At 38.4% G+C, this 19,900-nt stretch overlaps 1 long non-coding RNA gene across 1 annotated transcript; it reads left to right on the top strand.

Annotated features, from left to right (window-relative positions):
* Positions 1-6,633: 6,633 nt before the first annotated feature.
* On the top strand, positions 6,634-15,595 carry LOC106734414 (uncharacterized). Its single transcript, XR_001370037.1, has 3 exons — positions 6,634-6,689; positions 6,960-7,028; positions 15,503-15,595. It is a non-coding gene; the product is annotated as an uncharacterized LOC106734414 (long non-coding RNA).
* The last annotated feature ends 4,305 nt before the right edge of the window (positions 15,596-19,900 follow it).

The following is a 19,900-nucleotide window of genomic DNA, read 5'->3' as shown; positions in this document are numbered from 1 at the left end:
TTCCTTTTGAAGATAACATGTAGATACAAACAAATTCACAGAAGAATGCTCTGGCCTCCAGGGCAGAGATACTCCTCCAGCCCATTTCTGGCCTCCTGACAGGCCCCAAGCCTTTCTTGGTCACTGGTGGCTCATGTTGGCCCTAAAGTGCCGCTGGTTCATCTGTCTATCGGACTTTGTGACAATATCTACAGCAATGCCCAGTCTTCCATCATCTCCAGCTGTGAGACCTTAACCTTCTGCAGCCTTGTTTTCTTCCTTTTTGGTCCATCAGTGCTCTGAGATGTTTTTCCCTACCCAGCTGCAGGGGGTTGTAATCCACGAGATGCCCTCAGACTTTTCTCAGACTCTTGCCTCTTTTAGGACAAGTCAGTGGGACACCTTTCTGAATTTTTAAGTTGTTCCGAAAGACTATTGCAATTCCCAAGTTCTAGAAAGTGAAACATAAGCCACGTATCAGCCTCAACTCACCTAAGTAGTTCTAGCTCAGCTTCTAAATCCCAGCCCCAAAGATGAGGAAATCAGAAAGTGAGGCCATTTGTGCAGATGGCCTGCTCGAAGCGTTTCCCCATTCCAGCCCCTAGAGTGTGTTGGACCTCCCTTCTGTGTTGTATTCTGAGTTCTTTTCTGTGCTGTGACCTGTTTCAATGCTAACTCTCCACTGTTAGACTTGATGCAATTCTAAAATCCTATACTCTCTTAACAAAACTTCATTTTTTTCGATGTAAAAGCACTTGCTTTCAGATTACCAACAGACTATACATTTGAACAGTTTTATTTTGAAACAGAAATACTAGGAAATAATTTCTTTATTATAGGTGATGCTACTTTCCCTCTGCATGGTTAAATACCACACCTTTAATGGGTGTCAAATGGCAGGGCAAAAGATCTTACAGGGATTGAAAAATCCATCAATTTCACATTATCAAAGATAATCTGCCCACTAAACTGATCATGGCGAACGTGGACCACTACTTGCCTTTGAGAAAACAAGGGAGAGCCTAACAGTGAAAAAGTTACTTAGAAGTTATTCATCGAACATGACGTATTAGAACCCTAGCATTGATAAGAGGGGGACTTTACCTCTGCCTAGAACCAAGCTGGATAGTGGCAGCAGCAGGTGACTGGATGCCCAAGGACAGGGGAGTGTAAAGCAAACACCCCATGCTCAGCTACTGCGTGTGATAAAACTAGCTAGCCACGTAACGTTATCCATCAGCTCCCTCTTGCCTTGGCTCTGCTGTACTCTTTTTGCAAGTCTGTATCCCCGGCTGGGCTGTGCAAGTCCAAGGCAGCAACTCTGCTTCATCTTTATAACTGGAAACCCAACAGCATCAGTGCACATAAGCATTTGTCAAATGAATGTCCCAAGCAACAACCAGGGAATGCTGGGATCCCCTGAACAACGTTTCACAGATTCTAAGAATGTTGAACAAGACCATCAATCTGTAGTAAAGGGAGAGTAACAGCTCCAGAGTCAGCTCAGTATAACACAGTGCAAAAATCAAACTGGTGACCTGCTCTGCCCCTCAGGTTTCCCCAGGTGTCTGGGGCTCGCCACCTGCTTCCAGAACCTTGTGCCTCTGCCTGGCGCACTCTCTCATCTCCTAGAGTTTATTACAGTGGACATAAAAAAAGGAAATGCTTGCTATCTTCTGACAGAATGGATTAGGAAATTTCATGCACTTTATCAGAGCCAGCAGAGATGAATGGGCCTCAGGAGACTGATTTTTAAACACTTGTAAACACACACACACACACACACACACACACACACACGCACACCAGCACAGCTGAAGGGAAAGCCGATCTTAATGTCGCAAGGATTTGAGTCATCCATCCATCGGTGAAAATGTTTTCGCAGAAAGTCTAACAAAATCTTCCCTCCAGATACACGAAGCTTCGTGTTATTTTGTTGATGTTTGTCCGTGAGTATGTGTTTAAGCAATTTTTCTCAACTTGGACTCAACTCAGAAGGAAAACCTCCCGCTGGTTTGAGAGCGCCTGTCCTTCTCCGCAGTGGTCAGTAGGCGGAGCTCGTGCCTCACGCGCAGCTCTGGCCCTCCCGCCAGCTGGAGAAGAGACCAGGTGGCAGGAGGTGCCTAGGAGAGAGGAGAGAGGGGAGAGGCAGAACTGAGTTGAGAGAGAGCTTGCAAACAAGAACCAAGCCACGTATGTCCCTCAGATGTCATCCCTTTGCTTAACTGTTTTTTGAAAGATAGAAACTGCGTGCTGTCTAGAATAAGGCCGTGACTATCCAATGTGTGTGCTTTTCTACCATTTCCTCCCTCCTGTGACAGCTTCTTTCCAGTGGAGTGTGTTTTTTTCCTGGAGAACACCGTTTTCTGGATTACGTGTGTGAAAACTGAGTTGCTGTGTGACATTTGTCACGACGTTCCAAGCACTAGGCCTGGGAATTTGTTGTTGTTGTTTATTTATTTATCTTCCATTTTTAAAATTTCATTTTCTTTAATACATCCCATCACATGATTTAGCTTACAAAGTGAATATTTCAACAGGTGAAACATTTCTCCCCAGTCCAGTTGATAAAACTGTAAAATATGAATTTTAACCAAACGTGCCTACAGAGGACGGAAAGCCGAAGAGGTGCTTTGGTGGTGGTGGAAGCTTTGCCTTCTGAGCAGGTTGCAGAGGTCAGAGACCTTCCTGGAGTCCTACCATCGGGGACGGAGCACAGAACAGAGCATTAGAACTGGGGTTATTGGGAGAAGGCATGTGGGTGAGTGTGTGTGTGTGTGTGTATACACCGGCGGGGGGTTGGGGGGTGGCGAACAATTCATGGAAAACGCGTATTGTGAAAAATTGTACATTGATTTCAAAATTGCTTGCACCAAAATAAACTTATATTTTAATCTGATTTTTCAGAAACATTTTGAAATCCTCTCAAAGGGGTAAAAGTATGTATATATATGTGTGTGTGTGTGTGTGTGTGTGTGTGTATACACACACTCACAGAGAGAGAGAGAGGGAGAGAGAGGCAGAGAATTCTGGATCAGTGATGGAGGCTAGCTAAAAATTCAATGAGGAGAAATGCTGCCAACCAGAGTCTACTTCAATACCAGAGGAAAAATCAAGTAAGTAAAAACTTATCATCATGAGAACTTTTTCAAGGAAAAACCCATCAATTCTTCTTTTCATTGGTTCAGTGAAACCAAAAGAATCAAAGCTTTTTACAAAATGGTCTCCAGTAATTTCTTTAATAATGAAAGTTTCTGTTGTATATGTTAAAGGACTAACGTTTTTTCTGTAATTTTAAAAATGTATTTTATTTTTTATCATTTTTAATTTATTACAGGGCACATATGCTCACCAGAGAGAGAGAGAGAGAGAGAGAAAGAAAGGTAGAAAGAGACAGAGAGAAAGCCAGCTGCCAGGTCTAGGACTTAAACTATGATCTGCCACGTGTGAGTCCAGTGTCTTAACCACCATACCAACTACCATGCCTTCTGCTGGCCCAGTAATTATTTTGATAGCAAAAGTTTCTGTTGTGCATATTAAAGGACCTATGCCTAAATATCGACTGAAATTTAGCATGAAGTTATTCAAAATTCAAGCATTTTATTTTTCTTGTGCTTGAAATTTCCTTTCAGGTTGAATTTGCTGATTCCATATCTCTTTGCAGAAGAGAAGAGGATGGTGGGAGGGGGATGTGAGGGAGCCTACCTGGTGTTTTAACCAATTTTGCCTACTGTGTGTCTCTTCCCTGGGGCCCTGCCTGGTGCAATAAAGTTAACAGTTGGAGAGTAATGCCATCTTGTGGCCAGACTGAAAATCAAGTCTAGAAATTAAGAGGCAGTAGGCAAAATGACCAATACTTGAAGTGCTTTGGGTTTCTAAGGAATTCAAAACCAGTCGAGTTAGGATCCCTCCTAATACCCTCAAGGTGAAACTCGGTTATGGGAAGAAGGGGCTAAGGGGACTGAACTTAGATTTGCTCAGCAACCTGCTGGGCCATCCTTCTCTCATGCAGATTAGTTTAAGGTCTTGCCTTTATTAAAAGTGAAGCACTGCTTCAAGAAGGGGACTCATTAGACTTTAAACAGCCACTTTCCACTTTGTGTGAGTGACGTTAAACAGGACAGAGCTTCTGATAAAAGAAAACGTTCCTTGGGAATTGGAAGAAGGGGAGTCAACATATTTGAACTGGGATAGAAGGAGGAAAACAGACCAAGAAAAGAGAAAACTTGCTTATCTGGCAGGTTGATTTTCAAAAAATGAATCAAATGAAAACATCTTTTACATATTACCTTCTCGGGACCGGTAGGAGGAGCTGTTGCTTCATGGTTCACTTTACTTGACCTATTTCTGAGGGTTTTTTTTTTTTCTTCTTCTTTTTCTTTTTTTCTATCTAAAAAAAGAACCACATTTTTCTTTGTTAAACATCCTGAAACGGAAAGGTTTGTAAACCAATAATGTAGAGTCATTCTTAATAGGTTGTATCTTCCAGATCTGTTTATGAAATCCAAATATTTATCATCATAACCTATAGTAGCTTTCTGGGACAAGGTACTTTCCCATAGAAGCCAGAAATATTTAGAACTATTTGGAGAGTATTCTTTCTTGGTGGTAATATATTTTTTCTGATTTGTCCTACTGTAATGCAAATGAATGGTCTTGATTAGGAAACACCATTTTTGATCAGTAAACAATATTTTCTTAACAGTTGTAAATAATGAGATAAATCAGCACCTTCATCTTCATTTAAACTAATAAGCCATCTGGGAGAAGTGAGAGACAAGTCATAAGATGTTTAGAATCACTTGGAATCAGATGCCACCCATTCAAATCCCAGCTCGGGTTCTTACTAGCTGCATAAAATGATGCACAAGTTAGGAAACTGTCCTGAATCTCAGTCTGTAGAATAGAAGCAATATTAGCGACCCACAAGGATTTTGGTGATGGCTGAAGGAGACGTATGGATAAAATACTTGGTGTTTCTTTATTATGAGAAGAAAAGAGACAAAGTTTTCAGTTAACTGGATGTTGGCCACCATTTGGATTCCTAAGATAACAATGTCACTAGATCTGGTCCTGAAGGAACCCCCCCCAAACAGCTCATTCCACATGAGAATCATCACACAGATGGCCTCTGCAGTTTGCCAAAGCGATGGAGGATAACTAGCTGTAACTACACGCACCAGGAATTTGGACTAGTCAGTTATCTCTGCTAGAAGGACATAATGCCTGAGAAGACAAAGTAATGTGAGCAATTTGACGGCAAACTTTTATCTGAATGCCTTAAAGAGTCGATGTTTCTTCACTTGGTAAAAATGGTTTGACTGGGGCCAGCAGGTGACATCATGATTAAGGTGCTGGACTCCCACAAGGCCAACTGAGGTTCAAATTCCAGACCTGGTAGCTTCAAATTCACACCAGGCGCATGTGCACATGTGCCCCAAATCCCAAGAGGAGAATGGAAAAGGGATTTCAGTGTGCCATCCTCCTCTGGAAGATGAGTCCTCACTTTCTCTCTGTCTCTTTCTGTGTCTCTGGTGGATGCACGTGCCTAATATCAAAAGTCTCTCTCAAAAAGTTTTAAAATTGGCTTGACTATTTTGTAATTTTGACTTTGAAATCAAACGTCTAATCACAGCCAGGCTCTGAATTCTCCATCTCCCCAACTACATCTTTTCCCACCCCTAGTTTACTTCAATACATTCCCAGAAACGTTTTAGGAGTGAAAAGCCTCAGATGAGCCTCCATGCTTGAGAGATCCTCAGAAGCAACCTGTAAGCTTCTCCAATAATTGTAGCCGCAGCTGATCCGCTGTCACACTGCTCTGTCCCCCAGCACTTCAATAACCGTACTTGATATGGCCAGACACGTTCAGCTAGCTTTTGTTTCACCTCCTTTTGGAGTTGGAGTGGTATTAAATATCTGATAAATGGAAAAGGATTAAACTGACAGTGAGCCAATGTTAATTTCAAGCTTCAGAAATAACATTGTAACCAATGAAAATTTCTTTAACTATCAGATGAGAATTGCTTGCCTGCTTGTGACAAAAAGAACAATGTAACCATTTTTGTTACAATGTATTATGTGTGTGTCCTCTTAAAACTCTTGCATCTCAGGATTTATGATATTGGAAGCAGAATATTATTATCTATGTTTCACAGATAGGGAAACTGAGGCTGGAGGATTTAATTACTTGCCGTTGTTCTCAGAAGCCGAATGTAAAACAGTTAAGGGATGTCCTTGTTTGAAGAACATAGTGTGAGTTCAGTTAGAGTCTTAGCTGGAGTTTGGTTTTTCTCTTTGAATACATGTTTCTATATTTGTTCTTCCAGAGTTGATTACTCATAAAGGGCTGATTCTCAATAATTCAGCTCCTATGAGACCCCCCTAAATGCCCATAGATTAAGACACAATGGTGTAGATATTTAGAGTCTGCGTCCACATTAAGTCCACTTTCCTTGTGAGCCAGTTCAACAAAAAGACCAAGAAAGAGTAAAAGGTCGCTCTTGTGAGAGAGATCTAGCAAATGTAGCTGAATAACCTTGAAGTCTCCTTCCATTAAACTGTGGCAGAGTAATGAGTGTCCTTGCACACAGTCTATAGAAATGTCTGTTTCTCACCAGCTACCCGCCCCCAACTATAATTCCAGGAGTGGAGGGACTGTCTTATTTTTCATCGCACGATCAGAACTCTGGAAGAAACCTGCAATGCAGGTAGGTACCTAACAATTATTTGCTGCATGTATGAAGGAAAGCCTAAGAGTGGCTGTCTAGAGCGTTCACCTTTCCTGGGATAGCGACTTTGTAGTCCTAATCTTACAAACTGTACTACTCACTTTCAGGGTCTCAGTGACTTCTAATTAGCCTTGTTCTCTGTGAACATTGGGATTGTTAAGTAATTGCTGTTTCCTCTTGAAACTCCCACTAGACAACTTTTATATTAACACTCACACTTCTTTTTCCCCCACCTTTTAAAAAATATAGAAGTTATGAGTCCATGGAAGTAATGAATTTTCTGGGAAGATAAATGGAAGCCCTCAAACCTGAAAATAGGTAAGTTCCATTATTAGGCTCTCATTTGCTCTCTCTGGGAGGAATTCCCATGTCATTGCTCCCCTTGTAGCCCCCCTTTGTCAGTGTCTTTGTCCATTTCCGAAGTTGGTGTTCCTGACCATGTCTGTCTGATCTACAATGATATTTTAAAGCTTAACAAACTATCACAATATTATTAGCTGTGGCTTGGGATTTCTTTGCAATAACTGATTCTTCAAAACTTGAAAGTGTCTGATCCAAATGTTTCCTTTTATTTTATATGTGAATAGTCATGGTCAAACTTTTTTTCAAGACAAAATCCTCAATCCTGTCCTGTATCTTTGTCACTCCAATGTCTTTCTCTTTCTTTCCACTCCTCTAGTGATCTCTCTTAATGAAAATTGCCTTCAGCTCCCCAAAATATGAGAGCTGGTGAGGGAACAACCCTTTAATTTTTTTCTTTATCTCAAGTGCAGTTGTCTAAATTACCTGAGAATCATGTGAGGCCTTTTATGGTCAAGACTTTTTTCAATTTGAAATCTGACTATTAGGATTCCAGTAGCAGTCAGTGTTTCCAACCCTGTAAGGCACCTGACCTCTCTGTTTTCATCATTCCCTTACACGCCTGCTTTAAAACTGGCTAATTACTTTTTGAGTGTATTTATTTCTCCAGTCAGAGGAAGAGCAAGGGAAAAAGAGAAAAGCACCCCCAACAGGGTCTTCACACTGTGATCACCTCCAATCACAGCCAACCTGGCACATGGGATTGTACATACATGCCTGACGTGTCCAGGGAGGCTGTGAGACACAAACCTAAGACTTTCCCATATGGGTTCAGCTGCAGTACCACTGCTCCACTGTCTGGTTCCTAAAACCAGCTAATTATTATTTCTAATTAGTTTGTTAAGAAATACTTTATATACTACAAGGTTACCTTTAAAAATAAATGATTACTAAAAAAAAAAAAAAAAAATGGGGACAAGAAGGGGGCATAAAAAAAAAATGGGGACCAGCAGGTGGCATGGTAGTTAAGGCACTGGACACTCCCACGTGGCGGACCGGGGTTCAAGTCCTGAACCTGGTGGCTTGCTTTCTCGCTTCCTCTCTCTCTCACTCTCACCCTCTTTCTCCCTCTGGTCAAATTAAAAAAAAAAAATCAATGAATGAATAAATAAAAAATAAAATAGTTATAAATAAAAATAAAAATAAATGATTACATGGTTTCTATTATATTTACAGAGTTATATAAACTACATCAATATGTCTATCAAATTCTAAAATATTTTTACTTACCTCCAAAAGAAAATCCATACCAATTGGCAGTCACCTCTCATTTCCTTTGTCCTGTCAGACCCTAGAAATCACTGAAATGTACTTTCTGTCTCTATGGATTTGACCATTCATGATATTTTATATAAATAGGATCATAGAATGTCTTTTTTTTTTTTGTCTAATCTATTTCACTGAGAATATTTTTTAAAATAATTATTTAACTTTATTTATTTTAATTTGACCAGAAAGAGATAGAGTGAAAGAGAAAGAGAGAAACAAGGAAAGTCAGAATGCAAGCACCAGGTCTGGGACTCGAACCACAGTCAGCCATGTGGGAGTCCAGCACCCTTAAACCCATGCCACCATGCCTTGAGACTAACATTTAAAAAAAAGATTTTTGTCATAGGTTTTGGAGCACTTGTTCTCACTGGAGAGAGACAGTGAGATAGAAAGTAAGAAATCAAACCCTCCCCCCACCTCAGAGGGAATGACCATGCCACAATTCCTTCTCCATTTTCCTTCTGGGATTTTGGACATGCATGTACATGCACCTGGCATGATTTTCAAGTTGCCGGATCTGGGACTTGAACTGCAACCATGTGGGAATCCAGTGCCTTATCTACCATGCCACCAGCTGGCCCCTTACATATATTTCTGAAGTTCACCCATGTTGAAGCATTTACAAATATACACGTCTTAACCTACTTTTGTTAAACTTATTCTTAACATTTTTGTTGTTTGTATAAATTGTAAATAGAGTTGTTTTTTTTTATAAATCCATTCTGCCAATCTCTGCTTTTCAATAACAGTGTTAAATCCATTTACCCTGACTTAATCCTGTAAATAATGTATCAGTAGTAACTGATACGGCAGCATTTGTGTCTATTATTTTGAGATTATTTTCCATATGCCTTATGTCTTTTTTTGTTCCTGTTTCCTTCTACTACTGCTTTCCATCATGTTAACGAGATATTTAAATCCATTGCTGTGTATTTCATTTACTTTTCTGTTGTATCATGCAATTCGTTATTGTTCTTTTACTATTTTTCAGAGATTGTTTGTGGTTTCCCGGGGATCACAATTAACTTTCTAATTTCTAACAGTCTAATTTGGATTAATACCATTTTAATTTCAGTAGCAATAAAAACATTCCTTCTGTTGCCTTGATTGCCTTTATGTAGCGATTGTCATGAGAATGGCATCTTTAGACATTGTACTATTGCTTTCTCATGCTTTGCTTTAAATCAAATCAGAGAAGAAAGTTTAAAAAGCTTTAAAAAGTTTAAACCAAAATACACTTACACTGCCTTTTGTTTAGTTATCTTGACCAGTGACCACTATTTCATGAGATGTGGGAGTGAGTTACTGTTCATGTTCTTCATTTCAGTCTGGAAGACTCACTTCAACATTTCTTATAGGTTGGCTCTAGTAGTGGTGAATTTTCTCAATGTTGTTTGTCAGTTTTGTTAAATCTTAATCTCTCCTTCAGTTTTGAAGGATAGTTTAGTTAGATTTAGAATTCTTGGTGTATCGCCTTTTTCTTTCAGCACTTTATGTCATTCTGGCCATCAAGCTTTCTGCTGACAAATCAGCTATTAATCTTATTGACAATCTCTTGTACATGATGAGTACAACCCTTGCTTTTGAGATTTTTTTCTTTGCATTCTGATAGCTCACTTACGATGTATCTTGCTGGGGATCTCCTGAAGTTTATCCTATTTATAGTTCTCAGAATCTCTTGGAAGTGTAGAATAATGTATTTTATAAAATTTTGGATGTTGTAAGCTATCATTTCTTCAAACAAGCCTTCTGCTCCTTTCTCTCTCTTCTTTCACTTTGCACCTGTTGGCATATTGATGACATCCTGTGGGTCTTTGGGATTGTGAGAACTTTTTATTCCTTTACTTCTTCCCCCTGAGATTGCGTATCTTTCTTCTGCCTGTTCAAGTATTCTGGAGCCCCCCTAATGAATTTTTCATTTCCCTTTGTTTGCTTTTCTACTCAAGAATTTTTATTTTGTCTTTGTCATAATTTCTATTTCTCCCTTGATATTCTCTGTTTAGTGAAACATCATTCTTTTAACTATGTTAAAAAGTAGTTTGGGACCAGCAGTTAGCGTAATGACTATATCGCTGGACTCCCACATAATCGACTGCGGTTCAAGTCCTGGACCCGGCAGCTTAAACTCACGCCGGGCACATGTGCCTGCATGCCCAAGATCCCAAGAGGAGAATGGAAGAGAAGGGATTGTGATGTGACCCCAGGGGGGATGATTTCTCACTTTCTATCTCTCTGTCTCTCTCTGTCTTTCTGGTGAGTGCACGCGCTCTCTAGCAAAAACCTCTCTCTCAAAAAAAAAAAAGTAGTTTAAAACTATTTTAAAAACACCTTTAGACATGGTTACTTTAAGTTCTTTGAACATATTGAAAATGGTTGATTTAAAACTTTGTCTATGTAGTAGATTGAATAATGGCATCCAATGATACCATGTCCTAATGCATGGAGCCTATAAATGTCATCTATTTGGAAAATAAAAAAAAGTCTTCATAGATTAAGTAAAAAATCCTGAGATGAGATTATCCTGGACTGTCCACATATGTAATCACAAGTATTCTGATAAGAGAGAAGTCATCTGACCCCACACAGATGAGAAGGTGGCATGAATACAAAGGCAGATATTGGTAAATGCTTAAGAGAATCTCTTTTCCAAGTTATCACAGGTTAAAATTTTATCAAGTGAGCATAACAAAACTCCAAATATATAGCCCTCTGTTTTTTCCTTACTGTCTATCACCCTATTTGTGAAGCTAATGCTGTGTGCTTTAGTCCTTTATTTTGATCATAGCACCACCTAAAATTGAGAATTAAATTTTCTGTTTATTTAAGATAATGCCAGCTGTTACAATAGAAAATCCCCCACCTCTTAATTCCTCAAATGAACATTTATTTTCCACTCACTCAGTAGTCCAGGGAGGGTAGATCTAGTTACACAGATCTCTTAGGCAGCTCTGCTTCAAACAGTTATCCAGGCCTGGCTTCTTTCATATCATGTCTTTGTCACGCTTAGAGTTCTATGAATAATCACCACTTAGTTTACACATGGTTTAAGCCAGATTGGAAATGATGCTCATCTCTTCAGCCGTATTGCATTGATGTGACTGGCCAGAACTCAGTGATTTGGCTACAGAGAAATGCAAATATACTTGACATGGAGTTCAACTGTGTGTCCAGTTGGAATACAAAGTGGGTTTTGGTGATCGTGATAGTCTATACAGAACAAGCCATTTCTTTTTCATTAAATACTATCTTGTAAAGGTGTACTTTTACAAAGGTGTTCTTTTTCATTAAAGTATACTTGACCTAAAATAAACAGCATACATTTAAATGATACTGTTTGAGGAATCTGAGATATGTACATACGTCTGACCAATGCAGTCAATGCAGTCAGGAAAGTGAGTACATCAACTTGGGCAAGTGTGCCCAAAGTGGTGGTGTCCTCTTCCCAGTGTGCAGTGTCAGGAAGCTCACGGTGTCAATGTCTCATCCCTGGCGACGTTAGCCTTCATTGCTTGAATAAAGTAATGTTCCCTCACTGAAAATGTACTGCTTTTCCCTTTGTAATTAAAAGTGTCTTCATGTGGGGAGATCCTCTGAGACTATGCAAGTATATTGTTTTTCCTCAGACTTTCAGTATTTGTCTACAGAATCTTGTCTGTGACAACTTTTACTGTGATATTTGCCTAGTGGTAATTTTCTGGAATCAAATTTTTATGTGCTTAAACAAACTTTTTGACCCAGCATTTATATCCAATAAATACATTCTTTAATAATAATTTAAAAAAGAGTATCACTCAATAGTAAAAGAGACTGAACTACAAATGGGCAAAGGACGTATCTTCAATGAATATAAACCAATGGAAAGACACATATCATTAGTCACTCAAGAAATTCAAAATCAAAGCTATAAGCAGATACCACTTTGCATCTATAGGAGGGCTATAACCAAAAGGACAGACAATAACAACTGTTGGCAAGAATATGGAGAAGTTGGAAGCTTTGTATACTGCTGGTGGGAATGTAAAACAGTACAGCTGGTTTAGAAAACAGTCTGGCAGTTTGGTAGTTCCTCAAACCATTAAACATAGAGTTACCATATGACTGCACATTCCACTTTTGGTATTTACCCAATTAAAGTGAAAACATATGCCCACACAAAATTGTAACACAAATGTTAATAAAAGTATTACTCATGATAGCCAGAAGTAGAAACAGCCCAAATGTCCATCCACTCATCTGTTGCATTCATACAATGAAATATATGGCCCTAGAAAGAAATGAAGTACTGAGGCATGCTATAATATTGATGAACCTAAAAACATTCTACTTAGTGAAAGAAGCCCGTTACTAAAGTTGCTATATTATATAATTCATTTATAGGAAATGTGTATAATAGAGACAGTAGATTAGTGATTATCTAAGGTTTATAGAGTTTATAGAGACAGAGTAGATTATTGATTATCTAAGGTTTTTAGGAGATAGAGAAGTATAGGAGGGACGGAGTAGTGACTGCTAAAGAATATGGGGCTTGTTTTGGAGGTGATGTGCATGTTCTAAAATTGGTTGTGACAGTAATTTCATAACTCTGTAAATAAACTAATAACCACTTTTAAACTGGTAAATTACATGGACCAAGCCCCTGGGGATAGGGGTGGGTGAGGATTTCCCACTTTCCTCTTTATCTGTCTCTGTCTCTGTCTCCCTCTGGTGAGCACATGCATCCTATAGCCAAAAAAAAAAAAAAAAGAAAGAAAAAAGAAAGAACAGCTATCCTTTCTTGTTTTTGATCTTTATTCCAGTGTTTATTCTTTTAACACTAAGTGTGATACGAGTCTTTAGTAGAGGTCCATCATCAGGATAGGAAAGTTCCTTTCCATTCTTACTCTACTGAGATTTCTTATCATGAATGAATATTAGATTTTATCACTTTTTTCTTTACATTGGTTGTGATCATTTGATCATCTTTTTTTCAGTTTATTAATGTAAGGTTAAATTACATTGATTGATTTTTCAACTGTTGAACTAAACTTACACTAGTATGTCTTTTTACTTCCTCTTTACTTTCAACATATTTGAGCCATTGTAATTAAGAATATTATGTGTAGGTAACATATTGTTGGACCTTGAATTTTTAACCAACCACATAATCTTTGCCTTTTAATTGACAGTTTTAGATTGTTTATACTTAATGTGATTATTGATATGACCAAATAAATATATTATTTTGCTATTAATTTATATATTTTTAAATCTAGTTGTTAGTCCCTTTTTCATCTTTTGCTTTCTTTTGGAATAACCAAATATTTTTATGTAATTTTATCTTCATTATTTGCTTATTAGGTAAACTTTTTAAAAAAAACTAATGATTACTTTATAATTTGTTAGATACAAATTTACCTTATTTATTTTTTGGAGAGGCTTTTGGTATAGAGCACATGTGCTCACCAGAAAGACAGAGAGAGAGATAGAAAGTGAGAAATCACCCCCCGGGGGGATGGCCACGCTACAATTCCTTCTCCTCCATTCTCCTCTCGGGATCTTGGGCACGCATACACATGCACTTGGCATGAGTTTAAGCCTCTGGGTCTGGGACTCAAACTGTGGTTAACTTCATGGGAGTCCAGCAAAGTTGCCTTTATGCCATCTGCTGGTCCCAACTTCACCTCATAATAGTCTATGTTTAATTAATATTATACCACTTCCTTTATAGAATAGGAAGCTTCTAATAGTCTTTTTCCACTTTCCCTTTTTTTAGCTTTGTGCTGTTTGATATGCATTTTACTTCTACATGATATATACCCTACAATGTATTATTATTTTATATTTAAGCAGTAAATTGTTATAAAATTAAAAAGTATTTATCTTTATCTGTATATTTATGTATTATGGGTTTTCTTTATCTTGTGTAGATCAAAGTTGCATCTGGTATCATTATTTTCTCTCCAAAGGACTTCTTTTAACATTTCTTATACTTCAGTTCTGCTGATAATACTATCAGCTTTCATGTCTTATAAAATCTGTATTTTACCTTCAATTATGAAGGTATTTTCACTGGAAGTAGAGCTCTAAATTTAATAATTTTTCACATCTTTGAAGATGTTGCCCTACCACCACAAAACATACATTCTTTCTTGTGGGGACATGCGCTGAGCAAACACCACATACTCTTTTGGGGTTTGGCAGAACCTTGTAACTTGTCTTTCCCTGACCTTGGCTGCAGACAGAGCAAGGGTGGAAATTACTAGGGGCGTTCCAACAGACACATCTGATGGACTTCAAGAAACATCTTGACCCCAAATAGTAAAATCCAATCCCTGCTCTGCATCTGAAAGGTTCTTTAGCCTACTCTGGGTGTGGTGGCTCACTCCTTATGGAGAAGTTCTTTAGCTCCTTCCCCACACCTAACAGCTAGTTCTCTGCATTAGAAAGGAAGATGAGATTTACTCTAGATGGGATTACCGCCAAGGGATACACCTTGCCTTGGGTGTGACTAATCCCTTATAGATTTGTTAATGGCTTCTTATTGTCTGTAACCTAGCAACCAATCCATGAAGTATCATGAAACACACATGTGTAATGTCTTCTTGTACTATAAATAAAGACGTCCAGTTTGTCTGGGCGGCACAAGTTGCTTGGGCTACCTAGGCTCAGGCTGCCTGTGTCTGTTTCCACTCTAACCCTTTGTCTCGTTCTTTCCAATTCCCCGGTCCTGGCAAGATGGAGGGCTTTCTCTTTTTCGTCCTCTTTCTCTTCCTCAGCAGCAGCCCTCTGATCATGATTCAGCCAGACCCAAGCCCTGGGGCGGACGCCGACACTTTCTAAAAGAAGTCTGGGGTCATTTTTTTATTTTTCAAGTGAAAGATCTCACATATTAATTACTGAAGCAGCCTAACAATGCAGAACTTAGAAACAAAGTGAAGCATCATTTTTTTTTTCCCAATAAAACACCCTCAAGTGTCCAGGCAGTGGTGACCATTTTCAGTTTAATATGGCAAGACCATAGTGACCTTGATACAGCATAAATATATAGGCCATATCCTGTCCAGTTCCCTAGAGATCCAGCTTGGTTCTTCTCCAGTGTCTCCTCTTGGAGTTGTACTTGATTTTATTAACAGTTTTCATTCAAATCCACTAGAGAATGGGACAATTTTGCTTCTGTTTTTTAGCCAGAAACTGCTTGATTTTGAAAGTCTTGTGAGAAGACATGGCGAAGAACTGAGTGCCTACATATACCATGATGGCGGAGAAAGGTAGAGAGGGCAGTCTGAGGTAATTTTTTGTTTCTTTTTGTTTGTTTGTTTTGTTTTTAATGTATCTATTCTCTCCATTTTTAAGGCTCCTCTTAATCACTGACTTAAATCATTTTCTTACAATATGCCTCAAAAGTAGTTTTATTGTGCTTGGGGTTCGTTGGGATTCCTGTAGCTGTGGATTTATAGCTTTAATTAAATTTGGATTACTTTTGAAAGTATTTCTTCAATATTTTTCCATCATTCCCACTTCAGAGATTCTAAATACATATATATTAGGAATCTTGAAGTTGTCCATAGTTCTAATTAGTATTTCTCGGTCATTTTTCTCTCTTTAATTTTGGATCGTTTCAGTTGCTAGATATTCATTAACATTTTCCTTCATTATTTATCTACTGTTAATCCCATTCTTCATTTCTGATATCTTTTTTTTATTTCTAAAAGTTTACATTGTGTCTTTTTTTAACCTCCCCATCTCTCTATAAACATTCTCATACTTCATTATACCTTTCTGAATAGCAACAATAAGTTATAATATTTTAACATTTTTGTCTACTATTTTTGGTATTTCTTTTATTAATCCATTTTTATTGACTGATTTTTTTTCTCCTTGTGATGGGTCATATTTTCTAGCTTCTTTGCCTACCTGGTAATTTTTTATCAGAATCCAAACATTGTACAATTTACCTTGTTGTTTGCTAGATAGTTTTGTGTACCATAAAACGTTCATGAGCTTCACTCTGGGACACAAGTGAGTTATTTAGAATTAATAATTCTAAAGTGAGTTATTTGAATTAATCCTTCCAAAGCTGACTTTAAGGTGGGATCAGAGAAGCCTTTTGACTAAAGGGCTAATCCTGACCCAGTGCTGAGACAATACCTGTAGGAGTACTCTTTGTGATGTGCCTGTGTATTGCAAGGTTTTTCAATTCTAGCGGGAAGAACACAAACTATTCCATATTCTGTGTGAACCATAGGGTTTCTTCTCCTCCTTCCAGGTGATTCCTTTTCTGGTCTCAGGCAGTTTGCTCACATGTATGTCTCAAAATAAATCCTCTGCAGATCCTCAGAGTTCTTGCAGGCCTCTCCTCCCTGTGATGTGATCTTATCTTTAGTTGTCTCATAAGTTAGAGGCACTTGGGCTTCCCAAATTCTTGGCTCTCTCCTATCATCTCAGGGAGGCTTCTCAGCACTGTCTGAAAATCAACCTGAAAATTCTCTCCAGACAATAAATTGGTAATTTTTACAAGACTCATCTTATTTGTTTCTCTTTTCTCACTCTCCTGTACTACTCGTTGTCCAGTGTCTGAAAACCATTATCGTTATAAATGTGGTTGACTTATTTAGTTTTTAAGGTAATGGGGCAAATCCTTTCCCTTAAATGCAATAATGCCCCAAATATAAGTTCTGAAATACTTCATGGATATTAATGTTTTGATAATTATAATGTTATAATACACTGAAAATAACTCGAGAATGTCATACAACTGGTATGAAAATACTATTTTATACTTGATGCATACTTTCAAGTTGCGGTAAATACAGGGGAGCCATCTTATTCATTCCACTGTTATTCTCTCTGGGTGGTTCCTTTCTATTTGGACTCTGAATACATGCTGTAATGGCTCATATTTTTGTTCACATTTTGCAGCACAAAATCACCCTTGCTCAGCTCAAATTAGGCTGATTGCCAACCCATGGCTTGGCTCACTGCCTGGTTTGAGTGGCTGTAAATATAACTACAATTACAGTTTCATAAATAGTTATTTTGGCTATTATAATATAAGCAGGAACAACCTGCCGTTGGCTAAGTATTGTGATGGTCACTATTCACCATTAAATATCAGTACGGGTAAGCTTTATAGAGATGACCTTAGTATACATAATTGAATTTTCCTGGCATTGTAGAGCTGGAACACATTTGAAAATCACAGCTGGCAACTTCTTTGGTTAATCTAGGCATAAATACAGCTGAGCCTGTGAATAAGCATTAAAAAAGAAAAAGTATCCAAAACAAACAAAAAAACATAATTAGAACCAAAAGTTGACATAGAAATTCTAATTTATGAACTCATTTATTTACCCAACATCTTAAGTAGTAGAAAAATACTAGAAACCCATCATGTCACATACACAAAGCAGTATTTAGCCTATTATGTTTCACATTCCACAAAACAAACACACATAATTGCAAAGAAGAGTAGTTTTAAAATATGAACCAATGCAAATTTGTAGTTGTTTTTTTTTTTTTTTTTTTTGAATTGCCTATTGCTCCTTGGCATTTTGGCCAACTCAGGCCACATTTAGAGCTTTGCGTACTTGGTGATTTAAGGGAGTGATGATCCCAAGAGAAAAACAAAAACAAAAACAAAATCTTTTCCCAGGTTTTCAATTTTAAAGCCCAGATCTGTCAGGTGTTAGAGTGAAAAATAGTAAAGCTCCTCAGGTTTGACACTAGAAAAACGTCCCCCAAAGCCAAATAAATGAAGAGAAGCTGAAAGAAAACATTCTGAGTGGCCTTTGGGCTCCTGAGGAAAAGGTTATTGCATCTTGCCACAATCCACACTGAATCCAGGAGGCAGTAGAAGGAATGACTTCAGAAGGCCTAGAGAGTCTATGCAAAAGGGACCCATGCCCCTTCCTTCTTTATTTTTTTTAATTCCTGGAGGGCATGTGTGCTCACCAGAGGGAAACAGAGAGAGAGAGAGAGAGAAAGAGAGAGAACACCCCCGAAAGGGGCCCAGTCATGCCATGATCCCTTCTCCATTTCTCCATCCTATCAGGGTCTTGGGCATACATGCACAACAGGTGTGTTTTCAAGCTGCCAGGGCTAGGATTTAAGCTGTGGTTGGTCATGTGAGATCTCACTTCCTTAACTACTAAGTTATAGGGCTGGCTCCATGCCTCCTTTCTTGCAAAATCTAGAGATGGAACAACAGCCTGGAGTAGAAAGTTTATGCAGTGCTTCTAGACAGACGGGTCCAAGATCAATGCATTTTATTGTCCTTCACCCCCAACAAGATGCAGATGCATCAGAATAATTTTTGCATTCTGAGAGTAGCTCCAAGCTAATGTAAGTTGAAAATAATCATGAACTTCTGAAAGTGGACTAACCAAGAATGAATGACTCTAGATTCTTGATGACACAAACCAAAACAAAAAACTGCTGAGTTTACCAGTCAGGACCTATCCAGATAAAATGTCCAGATTTTCCCCTCCTAACCTCTTGTACCTCTTGATCAGTGAAAAAACCTCCAAAATTGGACAGCTCTTCAGGGAAGAGAAATCCTTAACTGACTGAGAGATTTTTCTGATATCCAGTAGAATAGGGGATTTGCAATAAAAGTAATACAAGTAGGTTTCATCATAATGAAGTTACTTTTGTTACACACCTGAGTTGGGAGATAAAGATTTAAGCCAATTTAGAGTATTAGTTTCTGTGATATATTTAGTCTGTAATGTATACTGTTTGCTTGATCTAATCTCTAATATAAATATTGCAAAAGATATTCAACAAGTCCTGGGCAAAGATGCAAATAGAACTCAGGAGGAATATGAGATGACATAATATGTAAGACCTTGCAGCCTAAAATAATCTACCTTAAAACTCAGTGGCTAAAAACTATTATTATTGATGATCATTCAGATGTTTTCATTTTAGGTGGAATTTGGATGTTCTGAGTTTAATGTGGCTTGCTGTCTCTGCCAATTGGCTGGGGCAATCTTGCTCCATATTTTATTTATCCTCCTTCTTGGACCAGCAAGTCAGTCACTGTTTTACTTATGGTGATGGTGGAGGTCTAAGGGGCAAGTAGAAAGATGTAATGTTTCAGGACTGTCCTGACCCGCAGGACAGTTGAACAGGTTTCCTGGGGGAGGGAGTGAGAGACGGGATGAGCAGCATGGAGATGACACAGTATTAGGGTCGACTCTTCAGGGTCGTCCAGAGACAATGTGGTGTTATATCTCTTCAGGGTCGTCAGGGTCATCTGGCAATTGTGGGCCAGGGATCGTGGTTATATACATGTTGGTGGGCAGTGATTGGTTGTTTTTTTTTTTTTAATTTATTCATTTTCTACATTAATTCACTATACACCATCACAACACACAAATGAATTTTCCATCCAAAATACACTGTGCATTGGCTCAATCAAGCACATCAACATACATGTTCTCAGCAAATAATTTTCCAATTCTTATGTCCTGCATACCTTGCCTTTTGTTTTGCCATCCTTGATTCCCCATCCCCCACCCTCTGCTATGTCCCATCCTCTTCCCACATTGTCCCTGGCATCCACGGTTGCCCTCCATGCC

This window comes from Tupaia chinensis, unplaced genomic scaffold (genome assembly GCF_000334495.1).
Source record: "Tupaia chinensis unplaced genomic scaffold, TupChi_1.0 Scaffold000017_1, whole genome shotgun sequence".
Classification (NCBI taxonomy): domain Eukaryota; kingdom Metazoa; phylum Chordata; class Mammalia; order Scandentia; family Tupaiidae; genus Tupaia; species Tupaia belangeri.
Note: the sequence above shows the minus strand (reverse complement) of the source record. Positions and strands in the feature narration are given on the sequence as shown.